Raw genomic sequence first — 22,471 nt, forward strand, 5'->3', positions numbered from 1 at the left:
GTGATCCGGAAGTTTCCGGAGATCGAAGGTCCTGACGTTTCAAAAAATCATTGATCACAAAAGTTTCCGGAAATCAAATTTTGAAAGGTGGAACTTAAAAACACAGTTTATTTTATTTGTTTGTAAGGGAGAGCCAGATACTTTATAAGCTTTATATTCAAGATTAATATTAATTTTTTATCAGTAAATAGTTATTATAATCATAAACTCAAGAAAGAAAGACATATTTGCTATATATATATATGTATGTATATATATGTATCTATATGTGTATATATATATGTATATATATATATATGTATATATATATGTATATATATATGTATATATATATTTATATATATATCAACGCGAAAAAAATAATTGCAAATTAAATAAACATATCAATTCTTAAAATATTCTATCAGTGTGATAGCGTCAGTCGGAAGGGGTATCAATTTAAGAAGGAAATAAATCCGATATGCGTTCTTTTCTTCGAACTGACGAATATTTCCGGGACGAATGACACATGCATATGAGTGGTTTTCAATCTTTTTTTAGAGTTGACAATGAACGATTTAGATCATATCTCTCTTTTTGGGGGAGAAAAAACGAAATTCGACTTTTTTGGTGCTCCAATCCTTTTAAAATATAATATGAAATAGTAATCGAAGCAAATAAATATTTGATATACAGATTAGAATTTCTAAATAGTTGAGAACGGAAATAATTAGTGGAAAGATGTAAATTTTTTTCTAAAAAAAAATAGGGTTTAGGTTCAGTATGGTAGTTAGAAATTTTAGCTCGCATTTTGAATTTATAGAGAGGGAAGAAAGGTTAAGACGAAACATAAGATGGTAATAATAATAATAAAAGATGATAATAATAATGAAGATGGTAATAAAAGTCGACATGCTGAACGCGCTAATAACTGGAACCCATTCTCAAAACTTTTCAGACGTGAATGAGGAAATAAAATAAATCTTGAAACAAAAAATGCAAAATTGAAAAAAAAAATGGAAAATGAAGATAAAAAACAAAACTAGAAAAACCTCGGTGGCAGAGAGCAAAATGATTTTGCTTGTGTAATGGAAAGGTGGTGAGGAGCTCGTGTCATTATCAAAGAAAGCGCAATTCACATGAATGAAACAAGATTCCAGGGCATCAAGGTGAGCTGACGTGACAGGAGTGAATAGAATTTTGTCACTATCGAAATCAAATTTATGCCTCAGATTCTAACAATGTGCATATTTTTATAACGATCATATCTGTTGTTTTGTCTGGTCTAAATTTTAAAACGCGTCTTTAAAAATTATATAGTTATGGCATATTACATACCATTTTTTCTTCATTCAGTTGAATGAAACCAAACCAAAGTCGATAGGGCTGATAGTTCAAACGTTAATAGTTATTATACAAAACCAGCGCTACTTATTTGTCTGAGATTTTTTTATCTAAACAAGTAAAGTGTTATTTTCTCTGTATTTGACTGCACTGAACCAAACAAGATCAAATTTAAATCAATTTGACAAATAATTTAAAAGTTATTGTCATATATTGTAAATCACCAATAGTCGACTATAATTATCAATCCATCAATAAATATAGTTTATTAACTTCTACTTCAATTTATAGATAATATATTGCAACATGTAAACATTTACTTCAACCTCTTCAATGATGTTTTAACGGTTGCCACTTTTCTTGAGAGGTTTAGAACGGCAAAACTTATACCAATAATTCCTCTTTCCACAGTTGTTGCAGGCCGTACCAAACGCTGGACACTTTTTAGGTTCATGTTGAAGTCCACAATTTTTACAACTATATCTGTTTTGCTTTGGGAACTGTTCGCGAGAAGTAGAGACCAAATTGATTTCATTTTGATAATCTTTGAATTGATCATCAAATGCTTTCAGTATTTGGTCAAGGCTTACTTCGATGGCTGGAGGCAGTGGTGTAAGTGTGAAAGTGCGATAGATTGTTTTTAACTCTTCACCACATACATGTCGAAACAAAGCCGTTTTCCTCTTTTCTGACTCAGATGAATAGCCAGAAGCCTCAAGATAGTTTTCAAAATCTTGCTTCCAGAATCTCCATGATTCTGAAGGATTTGAAGCGTTCACGCTGAATTGCTTAGGAGTTGGTAGGCTGGTTGACATTATCGATAAATGAAAATAACAAGTAAGCTGGACCAGATTAATATTTATAATGCTTAGTAGGCAGTTTAACTTTACTCTGACACCATGTTATGATGTTGGATATCATAAATTAGAATAATTAAAGAAGATAACATAATAGCTAAGTTTATTGAATTACATCTTGCTTACATCATACTAATGATCGAAGTTACAGTACTTATTCAAAGATAAAAGTTGAAGTAAATGTTTACATGTTGCAATATATTATCTATAAATTGAAGTAGAAGTTAATAAACTATATTGATTGATGGATTGATAATTCTAGTAGACTATTGGTGATTTACAATATATGACAGTTATAAAGATTTTTTTGCTCGAAGAGTGCACCTTTTTTTCTCTCTTACTCACTACTATCTAGACAAATGAAGTAATGTTTCCATTTTTTTAGACGCCAAGTCAAACGAGAGTAGTGTTAAGACAATAGTATAAACTAGGAGGCTCCGCCCCCTGCTCGCTAACGCTCGCCAACCCCCGAGAATTGCTACGCNCAAAATCTTGCTTCCAGAATCTCCATGATTCTGAAGGATTTGAAGCGTTCACGCTGAATTGCTTAGGAGTTGGTAGGCTGGTTGACATTATCGATAAATGAAAATAACAAGTAAGCTGGACCAGATTAATATTTATAATGCTTAGTAGGCAGTTTAACTTTACTCTGACACCATGTTCTGATGTTGGATATCATAAATTAGAATGATTGAAGAAGATAACATAATAGCTAAGTTTATTGAATTACATCTTGTTTACATCATACTGATGATCGAAGTTACAGTACTTATTCAAAGATAAAAGTTGAAGTAAATGTTTACATGTTGCAATATATTATCTATAAATTGAAGTAGAAGTTAATAAACTATATTGATTGATAGATTGATAATTCTAGTAGACTATTGGTGATTTACAATATATGACAGTTATAAAGATTTTTATGCTCGAAGAGTGCACCTTTTTTTCTCTCTTACCCACTACTATCTAGACAAATGATGTAATGTTTCCATTTTTTTAGACGCCAAGTCAAACGAGAGTAGTCTTAAGACAATAGTATAAATAGTTTAAAACTTTTAGATATTTTACACGTGAAATGATAAAAATCAAACATTATGTTATTCTCCGGGTAACACGACTCAGTTATTAGATTATTGTACCATGCTATACAAAAACCGATTACCATTTAATAAATGAAGAAAGTTATTTCGTTTAGTTTGTTCGTTAAAGACGAACATATTTTCGAGAATTTTGTAAATCCATTTATTAGTGTGTGCAACATGTTCCAACTAATCCTAATCTCAATTTTTATGATCAACTATAATTTTCTGTAGAAATTCAGAAGTTGAGAGATCTACAATATTTACTCACTATTTACTTGGTGGCAAATGGAAAAAAGAAAGATATGAAAAAGAGGAGAAATATTTATTTTTTCCTCTTTTCTAAAATCTATCATATCAAATCAAAAGGTATAAAAAATTACAATGTCACGAATGGTAGTCTGAAAATTTGTTGTAAAAATATGTTTTTAAACCATTTTTATAAACATTTGTTTATTTTGATGGCAAATAGGACTTTCCAGAAAATATGTAAATTAACATCAATATGAGATTTTGAACTAATTTTAGCTAATTAAAAATTGAACATGAAAAAAAACAGTCAGTTAATAATTCAATGCGTAAAATTACAGTTCTATCTCATTTCAGAGGCTAGTAAAATGTTATTAATGCAATTCAATTCCATATTTTTTTTCAAAAATTTTCTTCTACAATTTTATAAATTATTATTTATAACAAAAGTAGTAGCTATTAAGTCACATCAAAATGAAATATATTTTATAAAAAAATTTATTTACCAGTTTATCTACATATATCACTTGCTATTAAAACATATATTTCATTTACGATCCGCATTATCAAAGTCAGCCAACAGATGGCGATAGTAGCTTTCCTAGTTGGAATTTAGAAATCTATAGAAAGTGTATTAAGAGAAACGAGTCAGTAATTATTCGTATTTTATTATTATTTGATTGCTTTATTAAATTTCTAATTACAAATTAGTTTAATTGAATTCAAAATCTAGAAATAATGTTAGTTAACATACTATTTCGCAGTTCTAAGTAAACTTAAATTTCCACTAACTACCTATATTTCTTAATAAGTTTTTAATTAACAGTATGTTATGTGATATACTGAAGGCGTGATAACAAATATTGTTTTGAGTTTGGGTTTTTAATTTTGTAAATTTTTCTTAAATCTTAATTTAAAAAATGAAAACTCCTCGGCTTAAAATATTGAAATTTCTTATTTTATAATTTAAACGTTTCTCATTAGTTTTATGAAAGACATTAAGCTGATATTTTGAGGAAGCAATAATCGTATCAATTAGCTTACAATCAATTAGATTAAATTTTTTTATCCCACTGCATGAAGGTGCAAAATCTAGAAATAATGTTAATTAACATACTATTTTACAGTTCTAAGTAAATTTAAATTTCCACTACATACCTATATTTGTAAATAAGATTTTAATTAACAGTATGTAATGTGATATACTGTAGACGTGATAACAAAAATTGTTTTGCATTTGGGTTTTTAATTTCGTAAATTTTCCTTAAATCTTAATTTAAAAAATGAGATGTCCTCGGCGTAAAATATTGAAATTTCTTATATTATAATTTAAACGTTTCTCATTAGTTTATGAAAGACGTTATGCTGATATTTTAAGGAAGCAATAATCGTATCAATTAGCTTACAATCAATAAAATTTAATTTTTTTAATCCCACTGTATGTGTTTCTCAAAATTGAGCAAAAATGTGCAAAATAGCTTTGAAACAAGTAATAGTCAAATTTGAAAACTTCACGCATTCAAAATTGAAACAGCAAATACTGATTTTCTGAAAATAATATGAAGGAGAAAATGTGCCCGTTGGCTGCCGGCAGGATACAAAACAAGGATCTCCGAGTTCGTAGTAGGATGCTCTTAGTACTAGTTGTACAGAGTAATCCAGGTAGAATTTGGAACATTTATAAATTGGCCGGCTCAATGACAGATCTTGATTTACTAATTTCCAATTTTAATCCCACAAAGGGTTGTAATTTCGGTCCCTATAGCTTAGTCGGTAATTTTAATTTCACTTTTTCCTAAATTTGCTATATCGTAAAAACTTTTAAGCTAATGTAATATATGAAACTTCCTAACTCTCTTTGGTCTGGATTGTACAACTATGGAGGTTAAAGCATTCTACTACGAACTTGACGGTCCTCGGTTCGAGTCCTGCTGGCAACCAATGAACATTTTTCTCACACATTGCTCCCGTCCCGCAGTGGACTGATCGTTAAGACACATTTCCCAGCAGATCACCGAAGTCAAGCATCACTGTCTGCGGTCAGTGTGCGGGTGGGTGACCACTTGGATCAGTCTGCGTAGGGACCGAGTGTGTGCGGTATTGGTGTGTTCTACCGTAAAGTGCTCGACTTCACGTGCTGGTCGTCGGGCTACCGAAGCTGGGGTGCCATCCCCTCTGCAGAGGATCAAAATTGTGATGGCATGTCTTCGGATCCTCCCCAGGGAAGTTTATCAGACCGTCGCCAATAGCCCATCGGGCAGCTCTAGTGCGGCGTAAATTAACTGCAACAACAACACGTTGCTCCCTCCACATCAAATTTGAGGCTATGCATCTAGCTAAAAATTGAGTAAATGTTGATGGATGCACGAGTTTTCAAATACATAGGCTTTCCAATTCAACAGTAATTTTTTCAAAGCCCTTTTCACACATTTTTAGTATATTTTGAGAAGCCTTTTTAATACAATGCACCACTTTATGAAATCCATCTTCATGTTTTCGGAAAAAAATCCATAAATTTGCTTCATTAGAAAGTTATTGAAATTATAAAACAATTATTGAAATTATAAAACAAATTATTGAAATTATAAAACAATTTTCCTTTTTAGCTAAAATAAAACTACTTTTTAGATTTTTAAAAAAAATGTTGGGTTACTCGTTAACATTTATGTTACACTTATTCCATTAGCGGCGTTTAATAAAAGTTGCAAATTTTAATACAAAATGAACAGTTTTTTTCCAACTTTTTACTTGAATGAATCTGAGAGTTTTCGTTCATATTCAGATTAATTTATTAATTATTTAGATTAATTTAATAAAAACTCTAGCTATTTGTCTAAACATTTATTCATAATTTTTTATCAGTATAACTATGCTTTCATTTAAAAATCTTTGCTTAGTTTTTAAAAATGTTTATTCTGCATCAAACAAATGATTTTTTAAAACGTCAATTAAAATTTTTCAAATCTCTTTTTGAATTAATCAAAGGCAGTAAATATATATATTCAATATGCAGTTGAATAATTGTTAATTGTAAAAAAAAATTTCAGCCCTTATTATTATAAAATTTTTGTAGTTAATGAAATAAATATCATTTTCTCAAACATGTACTTTTTATTATTTTCATCTACAATATATGTTCAAACATATTACCTAGTGCATTTAATAAAACATACATAATATAATTTTGACACATTAAAAACTTCATTTTTTATGTTATTAAGCATACATTAATATATTTCCAACAAAGGAGGTTCCATTTTTGTTTAAAGAAATCAAAACTAACTATGCATTTTGACATTTATAAGTGACGCTAAATAATGAAATGAAACGAACAATAGTGTACTCACTGTTTTTTTCCATACTTTATTATTAGTTCAGTAATATCTGGAATTCGAGAAATAGATTCTGAAGCTAAAAAAGAAATGTCAGTCGCTTTATTTTCATCGTTATTTTTCGACATTTAAGTATTTCAGTATTTATTTTATATTATTTCTTTCAAAATTTTTACTGCACTCAATAATTTAAATTCAAAAAAGGCTCCATAATTCTAAATTTTTTAGCTTTTTAGTGTCAGACTTACACATACTGTTTCCACGAATTTTTAACGTTGCTCATTGTATTAAACATATTCCCTAATCTAAACAACTTTGATTTTAAAAAAACCATGGAACAGCTGAGAGAAAATCATGAATTTACTCTTACTAAGTGTCATTTATTTCCAGTAAAATTTGACATAAATATTTTAAAAAATTCGAAAACAATTTTTTGTACTTTTCAAAACTTCAAGAAGGATCTAAGCAACAAAAAAATACCAATTTTTGAACTCCTATTTGTCACAAATTTTCATAATTGTTGATGAACATTTTCGATCAACTTACTCTTAAACTTATTCAGGACTCGAATTTCAACAATACAACTCAATTTTGTTTTAAATTGATAATTATTTATTCTTACTTGATTCATAGTAGTATCGGAACTGCGCATGGGAGCATTAAAAATGCCTTGAAAAGGACGTTATGAACTGGCACTAATGTTCTGATTTCTAATATTCAGTAAAAGTTAACATACAGTACAGTTTAACAAAAGTTAACATATTTCATAAAATGGAAACATTTTTGTCGCTAACTATAATTAAAGATTCAAGCGTAAAGAATATCTATTTTTGAACTCCGATCAACGTANTTTTATTATTCTTTTTTCATCCATCGTCCAAAAACCAAAACAAAAAAAAATGATCATATCTATAATATCAAGCTTTTAGCTCGCAACATCAGAAAATGCGTGTTATTACATCACGTGACCCTGACAGTAGCTATCACCAAGTTTTATTCGTCATTGAAACGCGAACTCCGATTGAACAACACTCGAAGTTATGAATGAATGGAATTTTGATTGTGTTATTTAAATTTTTTTGTTAAGAGAGTATCTGTGAGAAATTGAGAAGTATTTTCATATCCTTATTATATAGCCTATTATGTACACCGAAGAGCCATTACATTATGACCATCCTACTAATAACTTGTAGGACCACCTTTAGCCCTCAAAATTGCTAGCACTCGCCTTGGCATTGATTCCACAAAGTGCTGATAGGCAGTCTGAAGTATCTGGTACCAAGTGCTCACCAACTGGTCCTGCAATTCCCTCACATTGCTCGGTGGTAGCGTGGCAGCACGAATTTGGTTTTCCAAGTTCGTGCTGCCACGCTACCACCGGCAAGTAGGACCACAAATGCTCTATTGGATTAAGGTCAGGTGAATTTAGGGGCCAAGACATGACTTGAAAGTCACTGAAATGTTCCTCGACGATTCGACCTTTATGACATGATGCATTATCCTGTTGGTAAACACCATCCCCTGCAGGAAAAACTGTTGCCATGAAAGAGTGAACCTGGTCTGCAACTATGTTCAAGTAGCTTACAGACGTCAGGGATTGCTCTATGAGGATTATGGATCCTAATGTGCCCCATGAAAACATTGTTCCTGGGCGAGAAACCATGAAAACCTGGGCGAGCCCATTGTTATAGATGGAGGGTGGTCATAATGTAAGGGCTCTTCGGTGTATAATACAATATATAATACAGTATACAATATATTATATAATATATAATATATTATATAGTATATAATATATTATATAATATATTATATAGTATATTATATAATATGTTTTATATTCAAGCCTTTAATTGCTTGAAAATTAAGAAAAAAAAATGAGTGTAAAAATATTATTTAGTCGGTACCTAAAACTTATGGTTTTAGGGGACAGAGTTTTATGGTTTTCCTCCAATGCAAGACCCCACATGAGCAATTTCCCAAAGTTTCTCCAATTTGAATGTATTATCAAAAATTAAAATTTCGATTGTATTATAATAATTGTTTTTCAATTGAAAATGTGCTTATGAGTATTATGAAAGTTTTTTGTGAAATTACATAATTGTGGAAATTAAAAATGAAGTGAAAAGTAATTTTCAATAGAGATATTTTTTAAAAGAGTGAATTTTTACCCTGATGATTTTATACTCCATGTAATATAGTGGTTTTTCAAATTGAAACATTTTCAAAACAGAATGTATTCAGAATCATAATGGAAAGATTTTAGCTATTTCAAATAAAAAGGAGGTGTATTAAATATTTCTTAAATTTTTTTTAACGTGGAGTTTAAACATAACAAATGTTCGAATAAAATATTTCGGAATCAAGAAGTTCGCACGGGAAAATGTTGATCAGCGAGTGAATAAAAAAACAGAAAAAAATTAGATTAAGTTAAAGTCCCTGTTTCTAATGTAATTAGAGAGTTACGACGTACGAGTAAGTGTCTGTAAGTGGGTGAGAGCTAAAATTTACCTCTAATCTAATCTCGTAGACTTAACACAGTAATCGACAAGTTATCTTTAATTGGTGACATTTCAGATAAGTGTTTTATTATTGCTTTAAAAATTAATCTTAGCTTTAAAAATATCTACTATACTCAAAAACAATGCTAAAGTGGTGAAATTATTAGCTTTTAAATAATGTGATAGCTGTACTTGGCAATTTCATCAAGCTGCTTATGCTATTTGTAAGCATAATAAATAATTGAGTTTTTGAAGAAACGTTGTTTTTCTCGGTAAGAGGTAATTTCCAGTAGAAAACTATGAAAATGAAAGAAAATAAATGTAGATAGCAATTCAAAAAATTAAATCAGTTAATCAATAATTTGCTATGGCCGGAATTGCCTGGTAGGTAGGGCACTGGGCCCATGTCTAAGTGGTCGTGGGTTCTATCTCTGCCGGCCAAAGACTCCCCGTGTAGTAAATGGTGACTGACGCATGTTAAATCAGTCGAGTCTCAAATTTCCTAATCATAACAAATCAATACCTCTGGCGGTACTGAATTGGAGATTCATCGTTCTCTAATTCAGGTCAAAATTACGATCTATGTATGAATGAATGGATGTGTGAATGGGTCCACCCTATAAACGGGTGTGACGTATGGGCATGGCGAAACTCGAATTATTGGCCATAGATGGCGCCACTGGAAAACAAGAGCAATCGTACCCCCTCTGCCCTAATGGCATACGTCAACAACAATAACTTGCTATACTTTGCTGCAGTTTGAGGTATTTTTTAGCTGGCAAAAATGAATGTGATTTTTTTGTTTTGCTTGGCAATTAAGTTGCGTGAAGTGCATCTAATATAACTGAGAAAGAAAGTGGTTTAAGAAAGAAACGTCGTCAAGTGTGGTAGACCATTTCATTAACTCCCTTTCCCAACCTTGATCTGGCTAATTTTTTATGTTTAAATCCAAAAGATAAGAGTGAAATCTTATCTTTTGGATCAATCCAAATTTGGATTTTGGATCAATCTTATCCAAAATCAACAATTTATCTAAAAAAAATTACACTAAGAAGTACTTTTATATTATAGTATTTTTTTAAGAAAGAAATAATTTAAATTTTGGGTTACATGTTGAAAAGTTGAGTAATTGAAAACTTTTGCAACGTTTTCGTGTTTTTTCTCTTTATTGTAAGCACTCATAAATACAAAATCATCATTCAATTCATCAATACGTATTTCGTACACTTACATTTTTGTTACCCTTTCTAAGGAGAAAATATGAATCTGTGTGTAAAAATATTTTTCGTTGTCATTAAACCTTATTTTGTGCGTTTGAAATATTTTAGTCACAGTATATCTTTTACTAAGTTTTAAAATTTCGGTTTCAAATCGAATATTGGGCAAACATTTTTTTCATAAAAGCGAAAACATACTGTACAGAATTTCAGAGAATTAACATCAAATAAAATCAGCTGTTCATCAAATAAAAAGAGCCAAACAAAAAATTAATCAATATTTTCGAAGACATGTGTAAAATTCCCTATTCAGCCTTGAAATTTCCTTCTCAAACTACATATTTAACAAACATTATTTTCATGAAAACGAAATCACACAGTAAAAGGGTTTCAGCAGCTATTGTAAATAAAAATGGAATCAGATGAAAATTAATACAGAACTTTCTGGTATTTATTTATATTCATCTTTTTACGTCACAAGATTTTTTTCTCATAAAAACAAACACACTGAATACGAAATTTTAATTATCAGTATTAAATGAATAAAAAGTAATCATATAAGCTAGTAAAAAAACCATATGAAAATTTGTTTATATCTCTTCGAGATTTATATATTAGAAATTTCTTATTTAATTCTAAAATTTAGAATTTAAGTTATAACTATATGAAAGTTGATTTCTTTCTCTCCGAGATTTGTATACCAGAAATTTATATTTGTTTAAAGAATTTAGTCTTCATGTAAGAGCCATATGAAAATTGATTCTCTCCGAGATTTGTTCACTTAAAATTTAAATTTATTTTCAAAATTTAGTGTTTATATAAAGAAAATTGATTCTTTTCTCACTGAGATTTATATAGCAGAAATTCATATTTCATTCCAAAATTTAGCCTTCTTGTAAAAGCCATATGAAAATTGATTCTCTCCGAAATTTGTTCACTTAGAATTTATATTTAATCTACAAATTTATCGTTTATGTAAAAACTACGCGAAAATTGATTATTTTCTCTCTGAGATTTGCATACCAGAAATTTATATTTGTTTCCAAAATTTAGCTTTCATGTAAGAGTAATATGAAAATTGATTTCATCCAAGATTTGTTATCTAGAAATTCATATTCAATTTCAAAATTTAGCTTTTATACATAAACTATATGAAAATTGATTCTTTTCTTTCTGAGATTTGTATACCAGAAATTTATATTTGTTTCCAGAATTTAGCCTTCATGTAAGAGCCATATGAAAATTGATTGTCTCCGAGATTTGTTCACTTAGAATTTAATATTTAATATCAAAATTTAGCGTTTATATAAAGAAAATTGATTCTTTTCTCCCTGAGATTTGTATAGCAGAAATTTATATTTGATTCCAAAATTTAGCCTTCCTGTAAGACCCATATGAAAATTGATTCTCTCCGAAATTTGTTCACTTAGAATTTATATTTAATTTCCAAATTTATCGTTTATGTAAAAACTACGCGAAAATTGATTATTTTCTCTCTGAGATTTGTATACCAGAAATTTATATTTGTTTCCAAAATTTAGTATTTATGTAAGAAACTAGGCCATATTTGTATGCATCTTTTTAAAAATTAAGCGAGAAATTCATTTGGATTCTTCTTGAAAATTTCGTGCCGAAAACATTACAGGATTAAAACCATGTAGAATAATTCTGAAACAGATATTTTTATTTGGAAAAGTCTTAAAAACAAACAAACAAAAAATAAACTTTCCTCTCGCTTCATAGTATGTGATCTGCTTTTAAATCACACAATACGGCTAATTGGCAAGGTTGTGGGCGCTACTCGTCTAGCACAAAAGAAGCAAGATTACTTAAGAGAAGTCGACTTCGTGCGTCTGGTAGCGTTAAAATTTAATTTTCACTTTTGGTCTTAAAGGGAAAACAAAGGCATCAGCACACACTATCCCAATAAGAAGAAAAAAAACAGCGCGGCTGAGAAACTTAAAGAAGAAAAATTTCTTCAGGCCAAATGCTGGGAAAAGAGCGGTCTTCCCGCACGTGTGGTATCGCAATGATCTTTTCGAAACATTCCCTCCTCAAACATTTAATCTTTTTGTTGTTGTTGCCACCCCTCAAATGAAAACTTTACGGGTCACGTGATGGTCTTTGTCTGGAAGCGGGACCTTTAGTTTTTTTTCGCGTGCCCTCACTAAATGATAACTCTCTTTTTGGAATAACTCCAACTATTTCCAGAATGCTTATTTTTCTTGCCCTACCCTCACATCAATGATATATAAAAAAAATAAAAACCCCATCGTTTATTCTAATCTTGTTTCTACAGAAAAGGAAATAAGATGCATTAAGAAGTTGGAACGGATATTTATGCAGGGTCTCTTTTTTTGTTGCTTTTGTTTCTTATTGTTTTCCCCGGTCCTGCATAATATCGGTTGGGTTCTTCCTGTGCAATTGGCGAAACGCTGACCATGCCTCGGCGTACTTTTTGAATGATTCTCTCTAAACTGCCATTAAGACTAATGCAACTTTGTTTCTGAATATAAATTTTGACCGCAAAGAGAAGGCATAAAATTAAGTAATAGTAGTTTTTTCTTCTCTCAATCCAAAGTTAGAAATGATCATAATGCGATTTTGCTGAGATGGGAAAAAATGGAATGGGTTTTCGATGTCAATATCCGTGGTGGGATTTGGGCTGAGTTTTGGCTGTCGGTATTTAAAGTAATGCGTTTTATAGGAGGTGTATTATGGCAGTGAGAATTATAAAAAAAGTTTTTGAAGAATTAACAATAAGTTTAACTTCTCTTAAAAATTTCCAGAATGATTTTTGAAGTATACATCCGTGGTGGAATTCGGGCTGAGTTCCGTCCGTTGGTTTTTAAAGTAAAGCGTTTTATATAGAATGCATAATGGTAGCGATAAATTTAAAAAAAGTTTTTGAAGAACTAATAACAAGTTTAACAGGTCAAAAACTCCGTAACTTACTTTGTGAATTATTGTAGCAGAATTGCTACTGCTTGAAACCAAAATGAAAATTTGCACATTTCATAAATAAATTTTTATTTTTATATCCTTTTCTTAAAGCTGAAAAAGAATATAAAAAGCTAATTTACATATTGTTTTTTATAGATTTGAATTAAATTTCATAAACTGTATGCGATTTTTAATATTTTTCAGAGTTTTACTTAGTGAACCGTCAATTGAAATAACTTTCAAATGTTTTTGAGAATTCATAATAACCCGAGAAGCATTATAAAGGAAAATCTAAATATATGATATGTATATATATATATATATGTACGACTGAAAATGATATCAAACCAGCAAAACCGTTATTCCANTATATATATATATATAATCCTTATAAATTCGTATATATTGTGTATGGATGTAGAAGTAATTGTTGCTTGTCTGCTGGTCAGAGTAAAAATTATTATAACAGGCTGCATTCCAATTGCAAATGATAGGAAATTAAAAATAGTCCGTTAAAATGTTATTGCTGTCAGATAATGTATTTTAATGCATACAGAAGGTGAGCATCCAGTTAAAATTAGACTGTTTTAAAATGTGATCGTTATAGAATGCTTTCTTTCCAACCAATTACTTTCTAATTGAACTACTATAGACCAATTATGCACCGAATGTACTCCTACAGATTATTTTTAATTAATAGTTAAAGTAAGTCTCTTCTCATTGGCATTTTATCTAGCACTTTTTGAAGCGATTTAAGAAATTCATATATTAGCCTGCAACATGCCACAGTCCGACTGGCAGACTATCAATTGTCTAGTTTAAAAATTATCAAAATAACCAACATTTTGTGAGAGCATCTTTCAAAATATACGTATGTTTTCTTTGCATTGTTTGAAGGATGTTGGATACTGGGGCGTGTTTATAAATAATCTAATACAGTCTTATTTTAAGAATTTTTAATGTTTTATAATTAGAATTTCAAATAAGGCTTAGGATATTCAGCTATAGTGTAAGCTTAATGTGTTATTCTTTTTTAAACGAAAATTTATTTTTTTGTGTGAACTATTATATGCATTATCATATCCTAAAATTCCTGTGGAAGAAAAGATTATGTATCGTAATTTTTAATATATAATTATTGTAAGTAAATAAGTATAAATAAATAATATATAATAACTAAAAAAATAATATAATAAAAGTGATGACAATGTTTTTCTTTTGAAATTTTGGAACTTTGGAAGCAATAAAATTTTTAGAGCAAAATTGAAAGAATATTTTCAAAGCAGTTGTGCCTGTTTAAAATAAATTCAATACAGTCATACACTGAAGAAATAACTGCTAAAAGCATTTAATTATTTTTGTGTTTATTTCATTACAGTAGTTTATTTTATATTTATGGTTATTATGTGAATCTCAGCCTGTAGTAAAATGTTTTTTTAAAAATAATTATATTTTATTAATTTAGGTTTTTGTATTTTCCACATAGTAGTGGAAGTTCTCTACTTGGAATCTATGGATTTAATAAATATTTGAGGTTTAAATAAAGAAAAATAAAGGCTAAAAACACAAATAATACGAGTAAAAAGTAGTTTTTTTAATCTATACGCAAGAAACTCTAACACATATAACATCATTACGCCATCTCTAGAAAAAGCTGTTACAAAAAATTAATTTGAAAAAAAGCGTTGAATTTTATTTTATAATTAACACACATTCTTAGTTTATATATTACACAATTATATGGTTTTGTGGTAACATGTTTTAGTGTTTAAACCGTTAATAATTAATAATTAAAATTGTTAAAGATATTTATTACTATTTCACTAATTTCTAGCTTCTTAAATATTACAAACTGTTGAGAAAATTGCACAATACCAAAACAGAAAAGTTAATTTTTATGAAATGCAACGTATATATAAATATTTGATTTGAAATGTCATGATTCTAATGTCATGAAATTTCAGTTTGCATTTCATATCGGCTCTTTCTCGAACTTAAGTGAAATTTAAATTTATTATTTGGATTTTGTTTGCAAATAATTTCGTTTTTTATCTTTCTAAATTTCATTTCATGCAGAAAAGGAAGCATTCAAAAACTTTGACTGTGACTGATTTATTAAATCGAAAGCGATCTAGTATTTTAGCTACAAATGCGAAGTTACATGACATATTGAAGGCAATTCAATAATATATTTTCAATTTACAAGAAAACGAAAGAGCTTACTTAAATGAAATCGCATTCTGTTGCCAAACGTGAAATTGAAAAATTAGTTGAGTTGAAGGCTCTTTTCTACTGCTCGTTCCAATACTGCATAAATGACAGGTTTAACGTCAGAAATTTTTAAACATAGTTTAGTATTGTAGTGCAGTAAATACATATTGACGTTCCAAATGTAATTTACTGAAAAATACACGTCTATCCGTTTCGTAATTACAAATTTTTGACATTTATAGTATACTGTTGCAATGTTTGATAAATATGTTGCAATGTCTGTAAACATGTTTGTATTATTTTGACTCTTAATTTAGTTTCGCTTAAGAATTCGTAAGACTTCAGTCATAAATGTAGGAATTAAAAAAAATTGCCAAATGAATGGTTTAAGTGATATATATTTTGGTTTTATTAACCAAAATTATGATATTTTTTCTTGATTTGTTTACTATAAATGTCATAATTATTCAGTTCAGCAATTTAATTTTGCAAAATTTTTTTTTCTCCGTGTACTCTGAAAACGTCGAGACCAATTTCAAAATATATTTAATGTATTTTAAGTTATGTGTTATGAATTCAAAAATAGGCGTAATATACTTGGATTTATTTATTTAATGCATTGGTCGTTACAAAATATGAGCTAAAAGTACTAAATGCTAGCAGTAGTAGTCACAGTATAAGTATTAAAATTAATTAATACTAGTATTGGTTTAAAGTATAAATGTGTACTAGCAGCAGTAGATACAGAACATTGGCTTTAAGAATTAAATACTTGCTTTAGTTGTTAAAGAATGAGGTCTTTAAGTAATCAATGCTGACATTTGTCGTTACAGAATGAGGACAAATATCATTAAATACAATCATTAGTCGTTACACTAATTGTTGTATTTAATGCAGTGTAATTATGTGTTATGCTGTGTAATTATGCTGAACAAGAGCTTTAAGTTTTAAATTCACGCATTAGTCTTTACAGAATAAAGATTTTGTTTATTAAATAATAGCATTAAAGGTTACAGAATTAGGATCTAAACCCAATCAACTAAGTCAACCACGTGTAATATAATTTTGTTCTGGCCCTGGATTTGATAATCGCTTTGATTCGGTTAGGAAGAAAGTCTACTAAGTTTTGCTGATCAATCGCATCCAGTTTAATCCATTGATGAGGATTTGACTACGCATACCCACACAACTATGGAAGGAGATACTGACTTCAGCAATTACCCACTGCTTCAACAGGCCTCACAGATTTCCCATGTGGTTCAAGTTAGGTGATTCTGCAGTACCAATCATGATGTAATATAGTGTAGGAATTCTTATAGAACCAATCATATGTTTATCGAGTTCGATGAACTTTTCTGCTGTCATCCTGAAAAGGTATACCAACATCATACTCATTGTGAAGACATTGACTGAAAGACAACGCCTCATCATCTATGTTAAAATAAACATGCTGACTTACGTAACAGTTCACTATGTAGATGAACTGAATTCATAATATGAAACCTCCTGCAAAATATCGTAACTGACGTTTGTCAGCACTCACTCGCAGAAATAAAACACTCACTTTTGACGATTCAGTAATCCTTGAGCTGTAATTCGTTAATTTTGAGAATCATTTCATCACGAAATCACGTGATTTTTGACTAAACACGAGCTCTCAGATTTATGAAGAAAATGTTTTCTCTACTCGGAACCTCCTCGCATTGTATTGTGGGTAATTGTTAACTGGAATGACAAAACTAGACTGTAGATAGACGATCGCAGCTAGAATGACGAAATGTTTCTTTTCTTTAGACGAAGTGACGATTGCTATTCGTCCCTTTAGCGAAATGTTCGGACGGACCAGAAATCAGTTTCGCCAAAAACGAAGAAAGTTTCGCGAAATTTGAGTATCCATTTTTTACAGTGTTATTAACGTCACAAATGGTTTTTGATGTCTTAAATATTATTGATTCCAAATAATAGTTTCCCTAAGTGTGACTAACTTCTTATCCCGTGGGCTTTGTTCAATATGGGGAAAGGCGAGATTTTATATTACATTGCTATACTTTGTATCATACACTTTGACAAAATTTAGAAAAAAAAATTGTCGTTGTTTCCAATCTTGAGTTTACTCGGTTTGTGTTGAAGACTTACGTGTTTTATTATGAGGGACAAACTTGATTTATTACGCATTGTGTCTATTAGTTCATCACTCCTTTTATAATACTATTTATTTTTTAAGGGGAGCAGGACTTACCTATTCCGCATTTCGGTTTGTGCTTCAGATTTAGGAAGTTAAGATAAAAGGTTCAGGTTTTGGTTAAAGTAGTAGTTAAATAGCATTTAACATGATGGCAAGCATTATTTTGAATAAGGTATTCCTCTAACGTCGTCGTAACGTCGAGATTGAATTTTTCATAATTTTTTTTGAAACGTTTGGAATTTAAAAATGTCACTTTTTAATTTTAGTTTCACATTTAGGATTTACGTAGTAGTTAAAGTAATAGTTAAATAGCTTTTAATATAATGACAAACATTATTTCGAATAACGTATTCTTTTGGCGTAGTTGTCATCTGCCTAGATTAAATTTTTCATAATTGTTTTTTTAAAATTTTGGGTTTTAAAAATGCCATTTTTTAATAAATTTGAAGATTTAGGATTTAAGTAGTAAAGTAAGAGTTAAATAGCGTTTAATATAATGACAAACATTATTATGAATAACGTATTCTTCTGACATCGTTGTTTTCTGCCTAGATTAAATTTTTCATAATTGTTTTCTTTTTCTTAACTTTTGGGTTTTAAAAATGCCATTTTTTAATAAATTTGCAGATTTAGGATTTAAATAGTAGTTAAAGTAATAGTTAAATAGCGTTTAATACGATATGGCAAGCAATATTTTGAATAAGATATTCTTCTGACATCGTTGCTTTCTGCCTAGATTAAATTTTTCATAATTGTTTTTTTATAATTTTTGTGTTTTAAAAAGGTCATTTTTTAATAAATTTGCAGATTCATTATTTAAGATAAATATAATTGATAAAGGTGATTTTGATAATATAGTCTGCAGGCCGTGTTGACTTTTACCTGCATACAGGCTTTCTTGCATTTTCTGCATGCTACGAACTCCACAAATCAGTTTCACATTACGGTTTAAATTCAATTAGCATTGCGACAAATATGAATTTGAACAAAACTGATATGTTTACGTCGTAATTCTTTGTTTACCTACAACTAGTTGGATTTCAATGCTCATATCTCACAACTCGTTCCATTTTTCGTATATTTAAGAAAGATCATATTTGTGCCTTTGCGCATTATCACATTTAGTAAAATCATCTGTAAACACACTTCATTCTTGTTTTCATTACAGTGGGTTGTAAGTATGTTCCGCCTTCGTCGCAATAGTCGCAGTGTTTACAAAATATTTATTTACTTAAATAGATTAAGAAATTTCCTAACTTTGAATTTTTGGAGTCTTTCTTTAACTAAGAAGAAAAGTACGGACAAAACCACCACAATATCGTGTTCAAGTATTTTTGATGTTCCTCTTCGGAACATCAAAAACTCGGTAATTTTCACCGAAGTGCTATGGTAATGGTTTCGGTAAAATTAACGATAAAATATAATTTTATAATGTGTGATAAAATATGGTAAATGTGGGGAAAAAATTTGATAATTTTATCATAATATCTTAGAGCATGGCATAGGAACCATTTATTCGGATAACTTTATTTTAAAGTTTTATATTTTCAACAAAATGTGTGTAATAAAAACTATAATTTTGAAAACCAGTATTTTCGGTAAACCATTACCACATGAACGGTTTAATTACAGTACATTTTGGTTTTCTTAACCAAAAATGTTTTTTTGGTAAGAAATCTCATTACCGAACAGAACGGTAGTTTTCAAATATGTTTTTCTCCGTGTATTTATGGAAAAAAATTAGTATGACGACAAACGTAAATTTGAATAAAACCATTCTGCGGCTATTGTAGAATTTTCTAACATAAAATTCTTTACTATTACTGTTATTTCTATTGGGACTTAGAAATTGAACCCTTTGGTTTTTTTCAATTTTAGTAGATCAAAATATTAAAAAAATGATGCGAAAAAGCAGGCATAAAATTCTTTACTATTACTGTTATTGTACTCCTTGGGTTTTTTTTATTTCTATGAATCAAACTATTTAAAAAAGCAATGATACAAAAAAGTTGCCTAAATGAGCTTTAATTGTTAATTTTAAAAACGTTTAAAATGTGCTTTTGTATTCAAAAGTTCTAAAATTTTTAATCTCTAAATGAAAGAATCTTATTTTGTTATCGTGAAATTTTCATTCAATCTTAAAACGATTTATTAGCTGAACAGAAAAGATCCATCTGAAACTCGAGTTTGAGCCTAGTAATTTTAACACATCATCTTTCTATTATAATTAATTCAAATTTTTTGCTGAAATTGAAGAATTAAATCTGTCAGTTGTAAATAATCGATATTTTAAATCGATCATTTATCGATATTTCCTCTTACTTCCCTTGTCTCATTCATCACCAGGTCATTCATCATCAAAGATATCGGCACATCCACAAATATATGAAGTCCTGCATCGGATATCTAATCTATATCATTATAATACTTTTCAGTCAGTAAACTTTCATCGATGACAAATTATATAAACTTTGATTGAATAAGAAATATTTTAATATTTAGATTATGCTAGTGATGAATCTTTCAAAAATACTGCCTCAGAATACCATCTTAAAAATAAATATCTGCACAGGCATTCGAAAAGGAAACATTTAGAGTATCTAAAACTCAGGAAAGTTTGTCTAAATGGCTGGGTGGCGCATTTGGTTTGCCGTCGGCCTTCTGAGCCCAAGTCTACGAGTTCGATCCCCGGCCCAGACACCAGTTTTTCGGGAAGCAGAAAATCCTCAGCAGTCATGTCGTATGATTATGCGGCATGTAAAAGATCCCTGGAGTGCCTTATTGGATCTTGGCATTTCCGGCAAAATTAAATTCCTAGTGCACTTCAGCATCCATATAGAGTCTCGGTGCTGCCATCTAGTGTGGCAGAAACTAGACGGCATCTCACCAAATAAGACCAAATTAACATGAACCAAATTAACATGACCATCGGCATCTCACCCATTGTGGTGGTCCTGAAAGGGTGGATACCACCTCTGGAGAACGCACTAGGTCTGCTCATCGGCAAGACCGATTGTGCAGCTCATTGGAAATAAAAAATAAAGAAAATGTCTAAATGAAAGTAAGAAATACGAATGAGTAGAAGAAAGTGTAAAAGTTTTAATTTTCTTTTTGAAAATCTTATTTAATCTTAATACGATTTAGTAACCTACCGGGAAAAAATCTGTCCTAAATTTTTGTCAATTTATCTTAATTCCCTAACTTTTGGTCAAGAGTTCATCAAAAGGTTATTGCTTAAAATGACGAATTAAATCTGCATATTGTAATAATCGATATTTAAAATGGACATCGTATCGATACTTTCTCATGTCTCTCTGATTTTATCCGTCATTAGAGATATTGGCATATCTAAAAATAAAAGAAATTCTTATCTGGATATCTATTTCATATCATTTTAATAGTTACCAGTCAGTAAACTTTTTTCGATGTCAAACTATATAAATTTTCATTGAAGAAAAAATTCGAATATTTATATAATTATAATGAATCTCTTAATGCAGACTATCACAAGAAAAAGAGTACAAATCTTATCTGGATATCTATTTCGTATCATTTTAATAATTACCAACCAGTAAACTTTTTCAATGTCAAACTATATAAATTTTCATTGAAGAAAAATTCTAATATTTATATAATTATATTGAATCTCTTAATGCAGAATATCACAAGAAAAACAACATTAAAATAAATAGCCATACAACCATTTGAAATTCAAGCACCTTGAGTATTTGAAACTCAAAAAAATAGGTGAGTGGAGGCTAATGTGGTCATCTTGAACAATTTATTTTTATTTAATTGTCAAATTTCATCTACGAGATATCGTAGATTGGTAACACCGCCATATACATTTGCATAATCAGGCAGCGAATAATTTTGTAGAAATTTGTAAGAGAAGGTTTTTGAGGAGCTAAAGAGGCGTTCAAAATTTCTCTTTACTCGTAAATTAAATTTTTCAAAATAATAACGAAATCTTCAAAATTTCAACTAAGGATGATAATTGTAAATTATGCAGTTTTTCTTACCTATTTCAATATTAAATTTTGCTCTATATACTTTCAAATTAACCATCTTTAGTCACAAGGAAACACGTCTCTTCATGGGGCTATTGTAGACACATGGTGATGATGGAAGTTTTCACATCGATTACATTCATCTTCCAATGGAAGAAAAGTGAATTGGTTGCAAATTCGCTTGTTAGTTCAGGTTTGTTAAAATAGTATAATTCAAAATAGATTGGTTAATTTATGCCATACAATTAGCAGAAGCAAAATATCAGCGAATGGCACAGCCTTCTCTTTCCCTAGTTGTTTTTTATTGCTCCAGTGAGGGAAATATAGCTAAGCCACGTACTTTGTCTGTTCGAACCATTTCTCACTATGGTAAAACTATGGCTAGTAAAATTAATTCAACTTAGAATTGGTTCCACACTTTAAAATAATTCAAGTTAAATAATAATTTTCATATCGACAGATTTGGGTCTAAAATGCCTTTATAGTGGAACGATCTATTAAAATTCAGTATTTTAACAGAATATCAGCTGAAATATATGATCAGCGAACTGAACTGAATATTAG

General features: G+C 29.7%; 1 long non-coding RNA gene across 1 annotated transcript in view; it reads left to right on the plus strand.

Annotated features, from left to right (window-relative positions):
• The window catches only part of LOC139426935 (uncharacterized), a 231,322-nt gene that overhangs the window by 82,706 nt on the left and 126,145 nt on the right, over positions 1-22,471 (plus strand). The gene's annotated exons all lie outside the window — the stretch shown is intronic.

This window comes from Parasteatoda tepidariorum, chromosome 10 (assembly GCF_043381705.1).
Source record: "Parasteatoda tepidariorum isolate YZ-2023 chromosome 10, CAS_Ptep_4.0, whole genome shotgun sequence".
NCBI classification, from domain to species: Eukaryota; Metazoa; Arthropoda; class Arachnida; order Araneae; family Theridiidae; genus Parasteatoda; species Parasteatoda tepidariorum.